Raw genomic sequence first — 19,228 nt, 5'->3', positions numbered from 1 at the left:
GCTCTGACATTGTTTCTTTTCCTATGTGGGCTACAAGAGAACACTCAAGCAAACCCATAAATGGGAAACAGGAATTACACATTGAAATAAGGGCTGTGCAGACAATTAAACAGTATAATGTGACCATGACAGGTTAGAGAGCTGTATTGGGTGCCGTTGTCAAGACAGTTTTCTCCAGTGAGACATCATTTGAGCTGAGACATAAATGACAAGGTCAAGGGTGTGGGAAGACATGAGAATTACTTCCTTAACTGTTATAGTGCTAAAATTATAAAAATTTGTTCATAAACTTCCAAACATGCTGTGCACCACAGGAGGAGTAAAAGAAAAACCATGGGGAGACCATGGCAAAGTTGAAACACTGTTTTTGCATATTTCTTTCTTGTGCATGGCCACATATGGCAAATATGCAAATGAAAATGGTTATGCCAGAGCTGCTGGAGAAGAAGGATGTCTTTTGTTCCCAGAATTATTGAACATTTTTGGTACATCTTTTCAGTAAAGTTGTGTAATACATGTGCCTTGTATACAAATTTTTCACTGGTGGGAGTGATGGCCTATCTTCTCCGTGAGGCTGAAAGTTCAGTTGTGGGGACATAGCAGATTTTATTCCTCTTTCATCTCACCACTGAGGACTAGGCATTCCAAGAAAAAAAAAAAAACTTGGAGATTGAAGGGTCCTAAAGATTTTCTAGCTGCAAATATAAGTGAAATTTTAAATATGTGTTTTCTGATGAAAAACAGAACCTGAACCTCTAAAAAAGTAAGTTCTTTCAACAGTCACGTCAGGACCTAACCATTGGAATTAAAGCGCATCCCTGTAATGGGTAAGTGTAGAATTTTCTCTCTCAGTGAAACTTGTGTTAAAATAGTTGAACTCTTCTTCCAAGAAGACATTAAGCCAACTCCTCTCCTTTTCAAATAGGAATAACTTTAGGAAGCGGGAACTTGCCAAACAACAGAACAAACTCTCCTACAACCGTGAGAGGACAACAAGCAGCTGTTCACACAAAGATTGAGACAACCCAGACCATCTGCAGTGTAAATGGCAGTCACATTTGTGCTTTCCTCCAAGGACGGGTGCTCAAAAATGTGCTCTTATTCTTGTCACGGCCCATGTGGGACCCTAATGCGGAGCCAGTGGGAGTTCAGCCGCACCTTGACACTAGACGGGAGGGATGGGGGAGGGTTTTCTGCTTCCCTCTCCCCCACCCAAACCCCTCTCCATTCTGTGATGTGTAAATGCACACATTCACACCCACTGACACTGGTAACTTCCAGCAAACTGTAGGCTTTGTTTAGAGAGCCCATTTTAAACAAACAGATGAAGTGCACATAATATTTTTACTACTCAAAATCTGGACTACTTAGCATTAAATTGAATCATTGAAAGAGCTCCAAGTAAAACTGTATAATATCATGCACTCTGCCAATGTTTGAATTTTTTTTCCTATGGAATCTCAAGAATTGTGCCTCAAATAAATAAATAAAAACTATTCTCTACCTAGGAGTCTAGATTTGTGTAGTGTGGTTTCATATGAAGGAATTGGGATAACAGTACTACACCCTCTTCGATGTGGTCCTCTCAGTGAATATGCAAGTCACAAAAAATGCCATATCTCAAGGAAAGTGCAGCATTTGGGCAACATTCTTATTACTGTGAAGCCTTGAGCAAGTCATTTATCCGCTAAGTTCTGACAGTATGTTTGTAAAATAAGATTTATTCCATCTATTCAGACTTTCTACAAATATCTTTTAAGCATCTACTATGTACCAAGGACTCTTCTAAGAACTGAGAACATAAAGATAAAAATATATGGTCTTTGCCCTCAAGAAGGTCATTGGCTAGCAAGAAGACAATCAGTCGTACAAACAAACAGTTATAATATGGGTATGCAGTATCACATATCATGGTCTTTGTGTTGGTCTTTGATTGCTGCTGTAACAAATTACTGCAAACTCAGGGACTTAATACGATACAGATTTATTCTCTTGTAGTTCTGGAGGTCAGAAATCTAAAATTAAGGTGTTGACAGAGCTATGTTCCTTCTAGAAGCTTCTGGGGAGATTCTTTCTTATGTTTCCCAGCTTCTAGAGGCCTATATTCTTTGGCTCATGGTTCTTCCTTCATCTTTGAATTACATCACTACAATGTCACATCTCCTCTTTGTATTTTTGGTCCTAAAAAACCCTGATGAGGGGAACCTGGGTTAGGGGTCTGTCTTTGGCTCAGGTCATGATCCCAGGGTCCTTGGATTGAGCCCCAAGTTAGGCTCCATGATCAGTAGGGAGCCCACTTCTTCCCTTCCTTCTGCCCCTCCCCCTGCTTGTGCTCTCTTTTCCTCCCTTTCTCAAATGAATAAATAAAATCTCAAAAAAACCCCTCCACTTATAATTACATTGGCCCCACCTAAATAATCTAAGATAATCTCTCTGTCTTAAAATTCTTAATTATATCTGCAAAGTCCCTTTTGCCACATAAATTAACATATACACAATTTCTGGGGTTTAGAACGTGGGCATCTTTGAAGGGTCCCTATTTCTCCTATCATAGTATTTATTATGGTATAAAAGTGTCCTCTTGATAAAGTAAAGTATAAATTTAGGAGAAGGTGTCCTAAACCTAATGAGAACCAAAGAAGAGGCAATGTTTGAGCTGGGATTTGAAGGCTGAATAGGAGTTTCCTTAATAGAGACACTGGAAGAAAGCTGAGCGGGAAGGACAATTAATATTCCATTTGCTTGAAGAAGAAAGATCATTCTAGAGGATCAGAAACTTGTAATTGAGAAAACCAGAAGCCCAAAGCAGTATGATGACTTGGAGAGAGGCTGCTGGCTGGATAGTGGCAGACCACAAAGGAACTAGAATCCAGGTCCCTTCCTGCCACCCAATCTCTCATGACACCTTCCAAAGCTAAGATATATGCTTCGGTCCAGATGGCAGGGACCTCTACCTACTTTCCTATTTCAATAAAATCAATGAGAATTTAATGCTGAAATCAACCCCATTGTTAGTTGGCGAAGTAGAGTATTTGATTTTGACTGGAAAACAATGTTCTCCCCAAAAAGCTTCAGAGGTCTTCTGGACTGATAGTTTGGAGCAGCAAAAAAGAATATAAATAAAGATAATGAGACATCTTCATTTTTAATATGACAATTCTATGAGCTCAGTGATTTCCTCTTAGACTATGAATTGGCAGGTGTCTGTGGCAAATTGTCTGACTACAAAATGGATGTTTGTTGAATAAAACCCATTAATGCTTGTAGAATTTACTGTCTCAGGGATGAGTTCATGACAATGTGATGTTCACAGAGATGTACTAAATGGGCTTTTATGCCTTATTTCAGTCACTGGTGGGAAAAAGGCCAGATTTTGTCTCATAATCTGCAGCCTGAGCCTTCATAAATAGTGATCTAAGTGAGAGGCCATAAGGAGTCCTAATTGTGCTGTAGCATAACAACATTGCTTAAGTAAGACTGCATGGACACCCTGATAGTTCATGATCACTGGTGTCCTTTCATGGAAAGTCAGAGAATTAATCTTAGTCTCCAGATTTCCCTTTGGGGAAAGTTGCATATTCTTCTCCAGGGGGTTGTTTTTGTTTTGCTTTTAATTCATGGTAATGAATCAGTGGATAGTTTTTCCTGATTCTATATTTTTGTAGGCCCACTGACTCTTCAAACTTGCAGATATACTTGTGTTTGGTGTTTAGTTTGGGGGGATCCTACAATGACCAGTGAGTTTCTCTGTAATTTCATGTTCTGCACTTTGGGTACCAATATATATTTGGCATAAATGCATGGGTCTTCAGAACAAGAGACAGTAATTGAAGCTAAAATAAGTTAGAAGTTTGAGAAGAAATAATCTCCTTTACCAAATTATTGTGAGTTGAAATTTAAATCCTATTCTACTAAAAACCCAGAAGGTGATCACTTAAAAATATTTTTTGAGAATGCTAATGTTGCAAAGAGATAAGAATGGTGGGGCAGTCTTTCATCAGTACAGGGAAAATGATTGGATCTAGATTAAGGAACTTGTAGGTTAAGCTGAAGGGAGGACGTTGGCTGGCACATTAGTTAGAAATGGGGACCATCAGTATAGGAAACTTGTCACAGCAAAGAGAAATAGCCTAGAGAATATGAGGAACTGGGAATGAGGAACTGTTGGACCCGGGTTGGCTGTGTGCCCAAAAGCAAAATTGATTAAGCTAAGAAGGACAGTGTTGGACTGGATATTGAAGAAAAAGACTGGCACATTCCAATGGTGGCCAGACAGAGCACATAAAAACTCCGGGTTACGGGGACTGAGAGAGCCAGGGGATTTGGGAGGCATGCATTTTGCTCCTAAAACACTAATACAGTTGAACCCAAGGACTCAGACCAGATATGGGTGCATCTTGCTTTCTCTATGTTGAAAGGTGGCTTGGGAGAGACTGGTATTTTAAGTGCATCTGGAAAGAATTATCTGTAAGTAATATTTGTACTGCTATTAATAGTAATAACAATAATTTGGGCTAGATTGTACAGCTGGACAGATAGCATTCAAAGCTGACCCTTTCTGGCCAGGAATCTGTGGCTGTACTTAATCTCTCTGGAGTTCAGTTTCCTTGTCACTAAAACAGCAATCATATCATCTCATTGCTTGTTGGTAAAAAATGGAATGAAATAACAGAGGTAAAGTGCGTGACTCACAGTTGGACCCAGTGAATGTTGGTTTCCTTTGAGCCTGAGATCTCTCTGGGCACAAGATTGAAGAGGGCTTCTGTGCTCATTGTCACCCTATTCTCGCTTGTTTTGTTTTTAATGTCTTCTTTGACACCCCATTCTTCAGTTTTTTGTGTTATGAAGAAGCATTACAAAAATCCAATTGGTAGACGTGGATCTTCACCACAAACTCAGGAGGGCAAAGAAAAATATAACTTTCTTAATTGTTCCAGAGAGCTAAACTTAACTTCTATCCCAAGCCCTAGGTACCTGTAACAAATTATATTTGAAATCTTAGTGGCTTAACACAGCAAAGGCTGGTAGGGGGCTCTGTCTACGTGGTCTGAGGGACCTGGGTTGATGCAGGTTCCGTCATCTTCTAGCCATACTATCTGGTAGACATGGCCTCTTCATCTCTGCAAAAGTGGAAGAGAGAGCTGGAGGAGGCACACATTTCTCAAATGCCTCAACATTTGATCACTTTTGCTCACAGTTTATTAGCAAGAACTAGTCACATGGCCCCAACCCAGGCTACAAAAAAGACTAGTAAATATAGACAAAATGCAGTCTCCTTATAAACTTCAAGTGTATTAGGGCTTTTTTGGGTGGCAAGTAATAGAAGAAACTCAACTAAAACTATGTTAAGCAAAGAAGGAAGGGAAGTTCATTAGTTCACAAAACGTAAAAGGGGGTTTATTACTGGAATAAGCATGGCTGAATTAAGAGAGTTAAATTGGATAATGAGTTGGATTCTCTCCATCTCTGAGCTTAGCTTGGCTTGACTTCATCTTTAGGATGTTTTTCTCCATGTGCTTAATAAAAATGGCTGCCAGTAGCCCTAACCCCATATCCCCCCAGCTTAGCAATACTACTGGAATGAACTAGTGTTTCCTTAAAGAGTTCATGGAGAAGTCCTGAGGAGGACCCTGATTGGCCCAGGTTGGGTCACATGACATCCCTGTGGCAGTGGTTGGAGGGAGAACAGATTCATCTTCACTCAAACCACATGACACAGGTTTCCAACTGGTCTGCTGAGTTCTGTTAGGACTAAGAGGAAGAGCTGCAGGAGAGTCAGCAACACCAGCTTCCCATCACAACAAGGAGCTTTCTTTAATGCTCCTTCTTTCCCATACATCACTTGGGGCCAGTAAGTGGCTTCTATAATGCATGTCCAAGGGAGTTATACTGGATGTGATAGGTGCCGATGGGCAAATGGCCACTCAATCTTCCAGTATTTTGTGGAAATAATGGTTATTTTTTTGTAAATTTGATACAGAACACAGCTGGGAGATATCTGAAATGGGAAAGCACTACAATCAATGATCTATGCCAAATCATAAAATAGTTCTTCTTTTAAAAGTAAAAAAATAAGGATGCATTACATGGGCAGAAGGAATTTCTCATCTGGGCTTTATGGCTGCTTTATGACCAGCCCGGATTACTGTGTTGCTGCATCTCAATCGCTTCCAGGAAGCCATCACTCCATCTCCCAATGCCCATCAGCCCAAATTCAATCCTGCGCCTGCCAGGCCTCCATCTGAGTGGCCATCTAGCAAAATAACCAATGACATTAGTGACTGTGGCCTCTTGACGACTTCCTCCGTTCTGTTTCTAAAGCCCATTTAAAATACATTTCTCATTTTACTACACATTCAAATTTTATTCCTCTGGTTATAGAACTATAAATGTCTGCATTTCATATAGACTAAAAATGAAGGGTATATAAGCATATATAAATCACACGGCAAAAGTTGCATTTTCTTCATTGTATTCGGTATTGGGCTGGATGAAAATTATATTATCTGGTTACTGCTCACATTCTTCCACATCTAAATATGCAAAAGAGGCCCACACACAATGCATTTTTTTTTCACAATTAGGCTCCTATAGACCATATTTTAAGGTGAAATAATATTTCTTCCTGAAATCGAATGACGCTCCAGTGGGTATGCATATTCTTTATGCCCATACGATTGGAGTTAAGTTTCATCATATAAAAATTGGGGAAGTTCAGTTCTTGGGAATTGAAAATTGATCTACTGTGTAAAATGTGCAAAATGGGAATAATAATATTGACCCTGCCTCAGAAAAGTGACTTACAAAACAAGGACACAGCCTCTGATGACTTACTGGGGGGCCCTTCATACCTGGGATTTGACAGCACTCTGAAGGCGGATGGCCTCTAGAGCGTTATAAACTGGGTATAGGCCTGGGAGTAGAGAGCCTGTTTCTTTGTTCCCTTAAACAAATAATAAACAGATAATGACCAGGTGGTTGGGGCCATATCAAAGAATATAAAGTGACGTGAGCTACGCAGGCCTCCAACCTCTGCAGCTGTGAATACTAGAGAGCAGAGGGGCCCTAACCATCTGTTTATTCTGCAGCAAAGGAAACAAGTCTCATTCCGAATTTGTTTGAGGAGTGAACTGAGGACCTTGAATTTGATCTTAAGCTCCCTCAACACCGTGACTATCTGAGGGGTCCTTTGAACACTCTGATATTCAGTTTCCCCAAATCATCTGTCAGTGCACCACGGTTTCTTCAAAGTCACAGGACCATCTCCAACAAAGATATGTAAGCACCCACAGTGAGTACTTGAACGAAAAAGAAATCATTCTGGAAAGCATCTGCCTTTTCCTTTAACTTCTCCATACACCTCGACTTCCAGAAAACACAGAACTTCCCAACCCAGGTGTGCAGTTTCTGGCAGAAATCAGAAGGCCAGGTCTGGAACCAATAACTCCCCATTTTCTGAATAAGCAACACCTTTATGGATCCCATTTTTATGTGCTTCATCCAATACAATTACTACATTTGAGCACTTGAGAAATATAATGAATGAACACCCATGAAGAAACAAATTAAAGAAATGATTGGAATATCTCTTCTGCTGACTGGCAAGACTGGACGAGTTTCTAATGTTTGCTTCCTTTCCTTAAACCTTGACAAGCTGAATAAGAGATTTTCAGCCAATTCTAGTTTTAATTGTTTAAAGAGGGATTTTATGTTTCCAGGAAAAGAGATATGTGGTCATTGTTAACTATGCTGAAGTTAAGCACTTCTAAATCTATGTGGCTAAAAGTTCCATAAACCATGTATAGACATAACATAGAACATGCACTTGGCAATTCTGCACTGCTGGTACCAGAGGATGGGGAAAAAGACACCTTTTGAAGAGAATTTCACTTCATAGTGCTAAAATGATATCGGCTTTGTACATATGATAATACCATTCCCCACTAGCCCCCATCCCCCTTTTCTCTTTTTGTTCCTTTTCTTTTTCTCAGAACTTCTTTCCCAGCTCTCTGGTAGACCTTCAGCCCTCCCAATCATTGGCCACTCTAAGATGTGGTCTCTTTGTTTTTCGTGCATTTCCACTTGGGCTCCCCACCTCCACTTTGCTCCTTATCTCTCCAGTTAGAAGAGTTCTAACTTAAAAGTTCTAACAATTGGTATCTCTTCCCTCTTCCCAGCTGGACAGTGAGCTTGAAGGCAGGAGAGTTTAAAGATTACCTTTCAGTATTCCCAGCACCTGGAATGTGCCCCTCTGATAAAGCCACTTCAGAGACACTAAATGCCCCTTCCTGCTGTCCAAAGGACAGGGTCACTGTGGATGCTCTTTCCTCCCTGGGGTAGAATGTCCTGGGACACAACCAGATGGAGCATTGGTTGTGTTAGGACCAAACAGAGGTCAGTTCTCTAACTTACCCTCTTACTGGCTATCCTTCGTCTCTAGACTCACCCTTCCCCTAATTTCCGCTTTGCTAGGATTGCACTCCTTTATAAAATAGTGCATACAAACCTTTGCCTTGCTTTCTACTTTTTGAAGAACTGAAGCTCAGATATGGGCACATTGCCCTTTCCAAAGAAGGACTCGTTGCCCAGCTACAACGAGTGAGGTCACCAGACAACTCTGGGCTACCAACTCCTCCAGGCTCTGCCTCAGCTGTGGAGAGCTGCCTCGCTCCAATTCACACCTTTCCTGGACCAGCTCCATCCTGAGACTGAACAAGTCAGGGTGTGAAGGCCTGGCCACCTTGGCCTGACATAGGTATCTCAGGCAAGCAATATTCTGTCCACAGCTCACTGCCAGGTTAGCTGAGGCTTCGCTGGGCCCACAAGAGGCAGAAGTTTGAACTCTTCCTCTACCCAGTCCTGCTTCCTCCCCCACCCGTTACAGATGTATCCTAGCAAACATCCTGTACCCTAAGCCTTGTCTCAGTACTGCCCTAGAGGAGTCAATCTGCAATAGTACTAGCTAGAACTTTCAGGGTTGCAGAAACACCAGCCAGAACTGCCTCAGGCAAAAATAATAGGGGAATTGATTAGACCCAGGAACTCCAGTGATTTAATCAAGACATTCAGCTCTGCCTTTCTCTGGCTTCATTCTCAGGCAGATTGTGTACAGGCTGGCCCCTGGATGCTCCAGGCTTACCACTTCAGTAGAAAAGGCCCTGCTTTCTCAAAAAGGCCAGCAAAGTTCAGGAATTGAGCCTTTGGTGTGGTTTTTTGAAATTGAGCCTCATTACGTGTCCAGGCCTAGACCAATTACCGGGACCAGATATGCAATTTGTGGGGCCCAAAGCAAAATGAAAGTGCAAAACCCCTTGTTAAGAAATTATTAAGAATTTCAAGGTGGTGACCACTGAGCATTAAATGAAGGGCAGGATCTTTCTGAGGACGGGGTCCTGTGAGACACACAACCTCGGCCCATAAGCCCAGCCTTGCTGATCATCGTGGCCAGGAAATAAAACACTCTCCCTGGTAAGATTTGGCCATGTGCCTATTCCTAAGCCTGGGGTTAGGATTCCCTAATAAGCAATCAGAGAAATTGATTCTGGGTCTGGCAAACTTAGATGCAGCATCACACATTCGTGCCAATCTTTAATAGCTAAAATACCTTTAATAGCTAAAAAGGTATCACAGGGTAATGGAAAGAATAAGCTCCAGTTTCAAAGACTCTTGGGTTGGAATCTTAAATTTCACCTTTTTGGAGTTACGGCTTTAGGCAAGACAGTTAATTTCCCTGAAACTCAGTTTTCCTTTCTGCGAAGTGGGCATAAGAATACCCGCCTACCCCCTCAGGCTTGTTGTGATGCATGAGTGTATTCAAGGGATGAGCCCAGGGGCTGGCAGAGGGTAGGGCCTTCCCAGATGGTGGTGGTGGTGGTGATGTGACATGTGTGGAATGAAGTAAGAGAGAATCAGTGGACTTCAGACTCCACCTGTAGGCAAGATACTTCAACTTTCTAAGTAGCAGGCTTCTCAGCAGCCAAATGAGTATTTCATTCATCCCGCATCTTGGGGCTGGCCTGAGCATGGTCAGCTCATAGTATAACGCCTGGCATCAGTGTCCTTGCCCTCCATTAACCATAATCCTTTGGAGGAAAGGTGAAGAAGAGTCCTCCCCTTGAAGAACTGGCAGAAGGCCAACTTCCAGGCCTAAAGAGGCAGCTCCAGACTAGGTTGAATAAATCACAAGCTAGGAACAAGTGAGAGCACAAAATAAAAAGCCAAAATTAATCGTTTTGCTATCTTTCTCAGAACTGGGTAAAATTCATGTTAATTACTACGTGAAATCCTTCATGTCTGTCTTTATCTTGTTGTATTATACTTTTCTTCTTCCTTTCCCCACTTCCCATGCCTACATCAGAGGCACCAGAACCTTGATCACGTTGGGGCCTCCCACTCAGAGACAAATTGTAACATTCAGTTAACATCTTAAATGGTCACATTTATGTTGAAACATGGCCTTTTGAAGAAAATACCATTACCAAAAACAGCATCAGACTTGTGGTTCCTTGTCATTTCTGGACCATCAGGAAGCCAACTCTGATCTTGAGAAAGCTGCTCAAATTTTAGAGATCATTTGCGTGGAAAAGAGAGGAGGGAGATCTCAGGCATTCAGTAGGGGCATATTTAGGACCAACAGCTTTGGAATCAGATTAGAAAAATATTGTTGTCCCATGCTGCGGATGGAAGAAGCCTGCCATTTTTGCAATTTCTGTTTTAAAAATTTAAGAATAAAAATAGCTGGAAAGAGTTACTGAATGATAGAGAAATATAGCAATAGATAGCTAACGTGTAGTGTACTCGTTTTGTTGAAGATCGTTTTTAAGGCTCATACGGAGGACATGAGCAGTGTTTGTTTGTTTTTGTTTTTTTTAAGGTGTTATTTTGCCAAAGTATTGTGTCCTTCTCATGTATTCCCTCAATCAGTATCGCATGTTTCCTTTGTGTGGCATGAGACCAACACCAGGTTCCCAGGGATACTTAAGAAAACCCTGAATGAGGAGCTCCTGGCTGGCTGAGGTGGTGGAAAGTGTAACTCTTCATCTCACGGTTGGGAGTTCGAGACCACATTGGGTGTAGATATGACTAAATAAATGAATATTTAAAAAGAAAAAGAAAACCTTGAATTAGCTTGCTAGTGCTGGTAGATTTCTGTATTCATTTTGTAAAAATCCCAGTGTTACCTGTCAGTTCAAGTTTGCAAAGGTAGTACAAATAGATACCAGGAAATGACTATCTGGCCAGTTGTGATTCCTGAGCTCCTAAATACAGGCTCCTCCTCTGCCTTGGTGAAACACACATGGAGAACAAGTAGAAAGGTGTACTCCTGTAAGGAAAACTCTAGATTCTATTCTAAGTCTTTTTTTAAAAATGTCTTTTATTATTTATTTATATTTTTTATTATTATTTAAAATATCTAAATTTTATTTTATTTTTTCAGTGTTCCAGGATTCATTGTTCATGCACCACACCCGGTGCTCCATGCAATATATGCCCTCCTTAATATCCACCACCTGGCTCCCCCAACCCCCCAACCCTCTCCCCTCCAAAACCCTTAGTTTGTTTCTCAGAGTCCACAGTCTCTCATGGTTCATCTCCCCTGCCGATTTCCCCCAACTCACTTCTCCTCTCCTTCTCCCAATCTCCTCCGTGTTATTCTTTATGCTCCACAAGTAAGTGAAACCATATGAATTGACTCTGTCTGATTGACTTATTTCACTCAGCATAATCTCTTCTAGTCCCATCCATGTTGATACAAAAGTTTGGTATTCATCCTTTCTGATGGAGGTGTAATACTCCATAGTGTATATGGACCATATCTTCCTTATCCATTCGTCTGTTGAAAGGCATCTTGACTCTTTCCACAGTTTGGTGACTGTGGCCATTGCTGCTCTGAACATTGGGGTACAGATGGCCCTTCTTCTCATTACATCTGTATCTTTGGGGTAAATCCCCCAGTAGTGCAATTGCAGGGTCATAGGGTAGCTCTATTTTTAATTTCTTGAGGAGTCTCCACACTGTTTTCCAAAGTGGCTGCACCAACTTGCATTCCCACCAACAGTGGAAGAGGGTTCCCCTTTCTCCACATCCTCTCCAACACATGTTGTTTACTGTCTTGTTGATTTTGGCCATTCTAACTATTGTAAGGTGGTATCTCACTATGGTATGATTTGAATCTCCCTGATGGCTAATGATGATGAACATTTTTTCATGTGTCTGTAAGCCATTTGTGTGTCTTCTTTGGAAAGTGTCTTTAGAAACAAGCCAAATGATATAAAACCACCAAGTCCAGCTAGAATTTTGCTTGGATTAGGATTCATAATCAAGATCCTGAATGAATTACAAAGTCATGGTTACTTCCTTGGCTTTTAGAAGAATTAGGACTGTAGGCTTGATGCACTACCCCTCTCAAACCCTCAGACCCTCCTCTGAGAATGCCCAGGTCCTTCCACCAAGAAGAGAATCCTCCAATCTGAGTACGTTGGCAGCGTTCTAATCCCGTGTAATTGTATTAGTCTCAATAGCAGATTAGCTCTAAGTGCCCCACAGAAAGAGAGCTGTCAGCCCTGCTATTGTTTTCCACTTAATGTGATTCCGGGCAGCAAAGAAGAAAGGCAGCCTGAGCCCTCCGTCTCACATTACAGACCACAGTTTCTAAACCAATTAAGGAAAAGGGATTTACAGTCCTCAGGATTAGAGACTCTGTTTATATTATCCTATATTTCTTCCCATAATACCCTCCATTTTGTGTCTCCTAAAAGCCTACCCTCCATCTCTGGAACGCTCCTTTTCTCATGCCCATACATTTCCCTGTTTACTTCTCTGTGTGTGTTATTTGAGTGCAGTCACCAAGCTGGCTAATTCTTGCTGATTGTTTTAATTCTGTTTCAAAATCCTCGTGCGTTTGCTGTCAGGAGAACTCAGGAACAAAAATGCTGGGGCTCAGCCCAAGCCAGACCTTGATAAAGCGGTACATTTCTGGGTAAGCAATCATTCCAATTAATTGAATAAAAACATCCTGCAGGATGTTTATCAGAGAAATAAAGCTTGGCTCTCAGGAGGCAAATTGGTCAGTATCCTGATATTGAAGCAAGAAGTGCCAATTTTTTTTCTTTTTAGAATGACATCTGATGGGGAAGGTGAAATGAGGTTTCACTGGAAGAAGGGAACAAATGAGAAGATGCTATTTAAGAAAGCTTCAGACCATTTTAAACAAATGGTGGCCTGATCTGAGCGTAGGTCTGAAGCTTCTCTTTTCTCTTACTTTTCCAAGGGAAGCTCAGGCCACAAGAAGTCCAACTGATTTCCTCCTATCCAAACGTATGTGTAATTTCTCCCTTGGTCGGTGCCGCAACGATGAAACCCTCACTCGATGGGTTTCTATTAGAACTAAATGGGTTTGGAAAAGCATTTTTATTCTTAATGGAGCTTTTCTATTGAATACCATTTTTCAGAATTTTATTTTAGTTTCAGTTGAATATTTAAACAGGTTTAAATTTTAAATATCTGTGCTGAACAAGCCCTGATATATATTTTTAAAATTGCTGTAATACTTCACTGGGTTTCCTTTTTAACCCAATACAATATGCATAATCCATTATGTTAGCATTACATAAGCTGGGTATGCTCAGACACCAGGCTAAGGAACCCTTTTTACAGCTAAGTCACACCACTGCAACGGACTGTCTTATCAAATTATCTTTATAACAGCTTTGTTATTAACAAAGCATAAAGAGGGTTCTAAAATTCAATCCAGGGCTCATTATTGTAGGAATACTCATTGTGATTAATGAAACTTTTATTTAAGGTTGTCCTTAAACTAAATTATCCTATTCTAGTCTTTTAACATCATCAAGAAGAAAAGCTGGGTCTCCTTTGGGAGAATCACATTTCTAGGCCTGCCAGTTTTATATTGTTACTCTGACTTTTCCTAGGATTTGCTTTGGTCCTTTAAAATCGACAGATAGGGGCACCTGGGTGGCTCGGTGGATTAGCCTCTGTCTTTGGCTCAGGTCATGATCTCGGGGTCCTGGGATCAAGCCCAGCATCAGGCTCTCTGCTCAGCAGGGAGCCTGCTTCGCCCACTCTCTCTCTGCCTGCCTCTCTGCCTACTTGTGATCTCTGTCCAATAAATAAATAAAATCTTTAAAAAAATAAAATTGAAAAATATTTGCACACGGGGGAAAACAAAGACACAGAACTAACACCCAGCTCTGGGGTTTGCTATGTCCAATCAAAAAGCCTAGATATAAAACATGAAAGTTCTGAATGGGTTTAGGCTGAGTGTGGATCTAAACCCCAGCACTGACTAGTTTTATGACTGTGGCCAAGTTATTTCTCTTTGGCCTTAGTTTCCTCATCTATAAAATGGGGATAATAATTATAGCTATCTCCTAGAAGTGTAATAAGATAGTCCATGTAAATAAAGCATGTGACACAGTGCCTAGCATGTGGAAGGACCTCAGTACCCATTATGGTAAAGGGAGGCTCTCAGAGAAGCAGAAACTATTTCCAGATACCCATAGAAACAGATATTTCCAAATATAGGGGACTGTTCATGGATATTCTCCAAGAAAGAGTGGAAAGAGCTGAGGAAACAGTTGGACATGAATTGTTATAATGTGCCTTGGTATTCATATTGAATTTCACCTTATGATCTCTTCTTTTAACCCAAATTAGTACATAATGATTTAAATACATAAAATGATATGTTTTTATTCAAAGTGCTCATTTTCTTCCTAAATTGAATTCAGTTGATCCAGGCACTTGCAAAGTGTTTATTTTCAATATGTGTGATTATCTGAATTTCGCTTTCTCTAATAATCATTACTTGTGAACATAAAACCTTATACAGTTCCCCAGAGAATCAAATTAGTTGCCAGTTTATGAAGTTGTAAACCAGAGATATCTGGAAGGAAAAAAATGTATTTGTCAAATTAAATGCAAGAATTTAAGTCGATATCAAAGTCTGTCATGTGTGCTGGAAAGTTGTGGGTAATTTACTAAAGCTGAGTAAACGATATAGGTTATAAAGTCCTTCATAAAATGACATGGATTATTTGAATGGCATGCTCCCAGTTTTAAAATAAAATTTTAAAAATTAAAAAATATATATATATATATATATTGAGTTGAAGGCCAGGTAGTACATTTGAAGATGGAGATTGGGGTTTCAGTAAGCAGAGAGGTGAGGGGGAGAGCCTTTGCCCTGGTGTTTGGGGACAAGTACTGGCCACTTCTCCCATCTGTATGAAGCTGGATCCAGGTGAGAGATTGCAAGGCAGTCTTTGTCCAAGTAGATTGAAACTGGCATATGTAAAGAGGTCAGCAAATCAAACAGCTGTGACTTTTTACTCCTTCATGAAATTTCAGCAGAAGACTCCGTGTACATTAACAGAGCTTTATAGAAACAACCCTGCTCCATCCATCTAGCACAAAACCCACACTCACAATTCATTCGCTAGGCTTATAAGGTTTTCAGGCTATAGCAAATTGGAGAAATTGATGTTTACCCTGAAAGCTTGCACCATATGCTATTTGTAGCTGCCGTTGCCTTGGTACACGTCTGCCAGCATGCCCGGACTTAAATCCCTGCGTGATAACCTTTAACTCTTCGCTAGGAGGCAAAATCAATCCAAGGTAGAAGAAGTGGGAGGATAGCGGTGAGGGAAGGTGCCGCAGGGACTCGGGGGACATGCGCCGCATCCGTCTATAAGCTGGAACATATTCTGGGCACAGGTGGGAGAAACCAGTCATGTTTAAGAGCAACATTCTCTAAAGTCCTTGCTGTGCTGACACTTCTAAAGAGTTTCTGGTCAGTGTAAGAGAAAAAGCATTTCTGGGAAATAAGGTTGATCACCTTGGGGAAGGGAGAAAAAAAGCTGAAGTGAGTATATTTCTGACAAGTGCAGAAAGTATTCTTTCTGCGTGAACACTGCTGGCAGCACGACGGCAGTTACGGGAGGCCACTGTCACTGTACAGAGTCTCCCTCTCTCGGTCTCTCTGTCTCTGTGTGTCTGTCTTTGCCTGAGAGAGCTTGCATTGACTACTGCCTCAGAGAGCCTGGGAGCTTTCTCCTTCCTCTACTTGCTGCAGGTGTTTCCCAGGCTATAAGGACGGCGTGAGACATTTTGATGTATGTAAATTATGTTCATCCTCTGAGCCTAATCATTATTATAAAATTTATAGAGGATGAAACACAGGCAGCCATAAAAATAGACTTTTTACTTTGATCAGGCAAAGTTATAGGTTCCCTTGGTAATTAATCTTTTATGGGTCTTAAAGATCACTGCAATGTGGAGACTTAACAGTTTTGAGACTTCTTTCCAAATCTCCTCAGACAATAGAGGAGTAAACGAAAGCCACTCAGGGTAGTAATGATAGGAACAAACAGACTTCTGAGTGGGTTCAGGCCTAATATTAAGGTGTAATAAACGAATGTACTTTTCATGAAACAGTGGTAGAATTAAAAATCAGAGATGATTTGGATAGTGGATAGTACATGGTGGACAGTGGAGAGAATTCCTTATCTCCGGGTGGCGAGCCCACAGTGGTGGCGCTACCTTAGACACAGCAGTGAGCCTGCCTCAGTTTTCAACCACAAAATGGGAGACTGGCTTTAAAAAATCACCGAGGTTCATTTCACTTTCATCATTCTATAAAGTATTGTGATAGATTTTCCATTGTTTCAGAAGTAAATGTGAAAAAATTAAATCTGCCATATTGGAAAGTTGAGGGAAAGCTGAAAATAAACAGCCCAGTGGATGGTTAGTCATGGGACTGAATGATTCACTCGACTCCTTAGGATTATATCTTGTTAGCCTCTTATATGGGGACAATAACACCTACTGCTTCTATCCCATCAGGCAGCTATAAATGCACTTTCGAAAGAGCAAAGCATGGTATGAGAGGGCTGTGTCATCATTGTCATCGTTTTTCTTGCTTCTCTCAGGAGTAACGTTGTCACAAGAAAAGAAACTTTTTAATGGTTTCTGGTATGGCACAGCATGGAGCCCAGAGCCAAGCACATCACATATCTTTAACAAATAACTGTTAGATCACGTAAAGATTAAACAGGGATTGTGTTTTCACTAACGAATCCTGGTTATTAAACTTAAGACTTCAAGAATCAGAAATGACCAAATCTTGAAGTTAAAAGGGAAGTAGGCAACATGCATAGAGGGCCAACCAAGGGCCATGGCTGTTTTCCAGGAGAGCTCTGGGAAGATCAGGCTCTCTGTTCCAGTAAACCTGTGTATGTTCTCTTCTTGGAGAGTCACAATTCACACTGACACATTAAAGTCTTTGAGCAGGTCTGCAGCAAAATGACCATTATAACAACAGTCACAGCTATAGAATCCTGTAGTCCCCAAATTTATTTGTTTCCCCCCCAAGCCTTTGCTAACATTCATTAACATACTGCAGCACCCAAGTGTACAAAACACAACTAGGGAAGGGATAAGCCAAGAGCCTGGACAGACAACTTCACTCTTGTCACTTACTTTGAACACCAGACCAGTCATGTAAATATTTCTGCTTCTCAGACTCCTCTTCCATTGTCTTCAAAGGACCATTCTAAATATTAAATAAGATCATTAAATTTCCCCTTCTTAAGGGATTGCTATAGACTGTCCCTGAAAACCTGCACCTGTATCACCTGAAATGCCCACCTCTGCCAACATGACAGTCATTTACACATGCATTCACTCACTTCTCTACCATCTCCTTAAACCTTTGGGAAATGACCTTGCTTCAGGCTGCCATCTTCCAGTTCCATCCATTTATCTCTACAACAAATACTTACTGAGTCCCTGCCATGTGAGAATGAACACAGTACAGGAGATATAGCTGTGAACAAGATAGGCAGAAAATTGGGGTGCCTGGGTGGCTCAATGGTTAAGTGTCCAGCTCTTGGTTTGGGCTCAGATCAAGATCTGAGGGTCCGGGGATCAAGCCCCATGCCAGGTACCATCCTCAGCAGGGAGTCAGCTTATAGATTCTCTTTCTCTCTGTCTCTGTCTCTGTCCCTCACTCTGCTCTCATGCATGCTCTCTTTCTCTCTCTCTCTCTCAAAAATCAATCAATCAGTCTTAAAAAAAAAAAAAAAGAAGGGCAGAAATTTTTGCTCTCCTGGATCTCTGACCAGTTGGAAAGATAGACAATTAAATATACAATTTGGCATGATACATTCATCATCATCATCATCATCATCATCATCATCATCTTAGCAAGTATTTATTGAGTCCTTACTAAGTACTCTGCATATATTAGCTCTTTTAATCCTCACAACCATCATACAAGGTGAACAGTATTATTATATTCAATTTATAGATGTGGAAACTGAGGCAAGGGGTGGTTACAAGAAATGTGCAATTCTGGAGAGCATATAGCAGAGGTTCCAAAGATATGTCTTCTGAAACCTGAAGGTGGGGTAAAAGTCAGCCAGATGGACAAATGTATGCTGTATGTTTCAAGCTAAGAGAGTAGGCTTGGGGACTGGGGCAGGGGGAGGAGAGGCAGAGACAGGGAGAGAGAGAAAGGGAATCAAAATGGTGCACTGCAAGACTTGAGAGAAGTCCCAGGACCAGATTAGTGTGCCCAAGGTCTGTGTGTGGGTGTGTGGTTGGGTGGGGACTTGGAGAAGGTGATGGTGACAGACTAGAAGGCAGACAGGTGGAAACACCAATTAGATCAAAAGAGCATTTCAACCTCTTGAAAGACAGCTTTATACTTATGGCAAACAGAAATCAACAAGGGATTCTACAAAATAGTGCTAGGATCAGTTCTTCTTTCAGCCTTTTAGAGAGATCACCTGGCTTCAGTATGGAGAAGGGATTAAAAGCAACAACATTGGAGAGTTAGTTTGGAGACTGCCATGCTAATCAAGGTAAGAGAAGATGGTGTCCAGAAATAAAATATAGGCTGTGGTAATGAAGAGACATAGATGGGTTTGAAAATCACTTAAAACACAAAAGACAATTGATGGCTTGTGGTGAGAGTAAAGGGCAATGCCTGACTTCTGGCTTTGGCAGCTGGGTAGATGGTGGTGCTGTGCACACTACTGCTGGAGAGGGATCAGGTCTAGAAGGAAGATGCTAGCCAGTTTGGAACATGATGGATTTGAAGAGTTTATGGAAGATCCAACTGGATGTACCTAGTAGACATTTGGAAACATGGATGTGAAGGTCAGGATGTGTAAGCTAATATAGGCTTTCAGTTGGCATAGAACAC

This window comes from Neovison vison, chromosome 3 (genome assembly GCF_020171115.1).
Source record: "Neovison vison isolate M4711 chromosome 3, ASM_NN_V1, whole genome shotgun sequence".
In the NCBI taxonomy this organism is placed as follows: Eukaryota; Metazoa; Chordata; class Mammalia; order Carnivora; family Mustelidae; genus Neogale; species Neogale vison.
Note: the sequence above shows the minus strand (reverse complement) of the source record.